This window comes from Callospermophilus lateralis, chromosome 4, assembly GCF_048772815.1.
Source record: "Callospermophilus lateralis isolate mCalLat2 chromosome 4, mCalLat2.hap1, whole genome shotgun sequence".
NCBI classification, from domain to species: Eukaryota; Metazoa; Chordata; class Mammalia; order Rodentia; family Sciuridae; genus Callospermophilus; species Callospermophilus lateralis.
In genome coordinates, this window is record NC_135308.1 from 134,610,915 (window position 1) to 134,614,070 (window position 3,156).

The window sequence follows — 3,156 nt, forward strand, 5'->3', positions numbered from 1 at the left end:
GCGGGTTTTCTCAGTCCTCCTCTTTGATTTACCTGCTGTGGATCTGCATCAGAGGCCGCCAGCACCAATGGTGAGTTTTTTCTTCCTTTTTAAATTTTGTAATTTTATTCTATCCACACTTTTGAGGCCCTAGGCTGTTCTGAGAGTCTGTTATTAAATCCTAGTAAGGTTTCTCTTTTCACCCACCTCAAAGAGAAGCTGTTTATCAGCTTTCCTGATCTCACACCATTGGCGCAGCTTGGAAAGTAAACTCCTGTCTTCCACCATCTTTCTAGATTGTCTAAAATCATTATTTTCATATGAGAACTGTAGAAGGCAGTAAGAAGAGTAACTTAGGAAAACTAGACAAATAACATAGAATTAATTGTAACAGCTTAAATTTAGCAAATAATTTCATCAGAGTTATAAATACAAATAACTAAACCATGAAAGTTTTCCTCCTTAATCACCAATATGTATTTAGTAAGAGTTTGTAAAAGTAAAAATATAAACATCAGCACTGAGATGAGAGGTGTTGTCTTTCATATTAATTCTGATAGCAGTTAGATATTAACTAAAAGAGATAAATCAAGAAAAAGAAATATTAGTTAATTATCTGAAATTACATATTAAATAACAGAATTAATAAAAAAAATCCTGAAATGTTTAGAAGAGGTTACTTAGGAAAAGAAAAAAAAAACAAAAAAAAAATCGGAAATAATGGCTTTTCACCATAAACTCTTCTATATTATTAGGTGCAAGTATTGTTTTGATCCAGGTGCCTACTTGATATCTCTATTTGAATATCTCAAATGCACTGCAAAGAAAAAATAAAGTCCGACCCTGAGTTCACAGACTTATTGTTTTCTCATTGTCTCCTGTGTCAGCCAATGACACTGATGTGTATATTTGTTCACACTCTTCTCTGTGGCTCATGTACCTTGTCCTATTTCTCACTAAGCCTTACCAGTTTTCCTTGTGTGATTATTCCTTGAATATCTGCACTTTTCTTTTTCTTCATGGTTGTTTTTTTGCTATACTGTCTCTTTCCCATAGTACTGAATTAGTTGCTTAATGGAGTGCCCTAAAATCATTCTGAGCTCTCTTATTAGAGTCTGAGTGATCTTTTCAAATTGCAAATGTGGTCGTGTTTCCTCTCCCCTCATTAAACATAGGAATGAGTTTAATTTTGTTCTGGACATAGAACAGCTCTTCCTTTGAAGGCTTAGGAGCCCCTGGGTAGTGATGCCAGAGAGCTATATCCTACATCACTCTCTAACCCACTTTTTGTGCTCATGTCTACTTTAGCTTTTTTAAAGTTACATAGTCCATTTATTCACAGAACCTGTGTATGAGCTTCCTTTTCTGCATGGTGTAACTACCCTTTCCCCTAATCCATCCCTACCCTGTTCATTCTTAATTATTCTTCAGATCTCAGCTAATGGGAAGGTGAATATATTCATGTGAATTAAAATCTCTCTCTTTTTACTGTTTTCCCACCAAAGATCGAGCTTCTCCTAACACTGAGGTGAATGAGAAAGTGATGTATTGATTTCTGTTCATGGTCACAAGTCCAGGGGCTAATATAGTGCCTGATGAATTGCACAGAATGAAAATTATTTGTCATGAATTAATATTTGACCCTCTGTTCCATTATTTAAGCAAGAATGCAAACTTTCTAATCTTTCTATCAGTATTCTTCCAATATAAGTTCCTCTGGTATAAACTGTACTTCTTATCCTTTTTCTATGTTTCTGGTTCTATTTCTATTCCAAGTTGCTCTCACACAACTTGAGGGAATGCTGAGAGAGCTGATTTAAGTGTGAATATGCTATTACCTGGATGCCTTTAGCTGCTTGAGAATTGTTAGACTCCTGGGGATTTTAAAAGGAGAAATCATACTTTCCACATTTAGTGCTAATCATAGCTTTACCTTTTTCTTCAACTGTTCTTATATTTGCTTTTTTTCTCGTTATCCCTTGCAAGTAAATATTTACTTCCCCAAGATATATTTCACCAATTAAACTGATTTTTAGTATTCACATTTTCAAGATAATTATGGGTAGGTCACTATGGGTCCATGGAAAAAAATTCAGGTTCACTTGGAGACTGTACTTGGTATCACTGTAAGCAGTATATCATGTTCTACAAAGTAAGAATCTACTACTTTCTGAATTCTGAAATAAAGCACAGGGCTAAAGACAGAGTAGGCCGATGGATGATGATTTGCTTAATGAAAGAAAATGATACCTTGTTTGAAGTGGAAAATCAACTATGTGCCAGCTTTGTGATGCTTATGAGTTTGCCATTTTAGTTCTTTTTTTTTTTTTTTTAATGTTGTGGTTCAGGAAATTCTTGGCATTCTAAATAAGAGGTGTAGGAAATATTTCTGAGTTTATACAATACAGGTAGTCTCTGTATTTTCAGATGGGAAAAATAGTACTCCAATAAAAAAAAATTATTTTAATTGAACAAGATGGTAGTATAAATTTTAAGTATTTTCATTTGAAAAAAATATTTTTCCTGGCAGCTGCATATTGTGGCCCCATATTAAGATTAATTCAGACAAAAAAAAGGAGTCTTGATGTTTTCTATCTGTTTCATATTGGCAATCAATCTTGCCGAGACCAACTAATATAAAGATTAATTTTGATTAGGTAAAATTGTCCCCAGGAGAACTTCAGAAATGAAAAAAAAAATTATGTCAAGCTTTTTCCTTCAATTTCAAATTGAATAAATTGCCAAGGAAATGACAAGTTTTCCTTGGTTTGGCAGGTATGACATTTTGACATGAATATATGAAAAAGATCAAAAAGATGGAGGTAAATTTCTACTTTGTCCTGACTTCATAAAAGTGCAGTAGAGTTTGACAAAGCTCTTTTATTTCACTAACTCCCACATTCTATAACTGAGCTGAGAATTCACAATAAATGTCAAGAAGGATGCAACTTGGAACTTAGTTTTCCTTGCATGAATGATCCAAGGAGACACTCTCTAAACTAAAGGAAAATGCTACTACTCAACTATAAAATAAGAAAGTATTGCATTTGGTGGATTGTTCCAGAATGATTGCTAGAACCATTTATATGTATTTCTTTAATTTTCAGGAGATCCTAGCACTTACTCACAGATATATTTTTATTCTTTCAAATACTATTAAAGGTTACATTTTTAAGA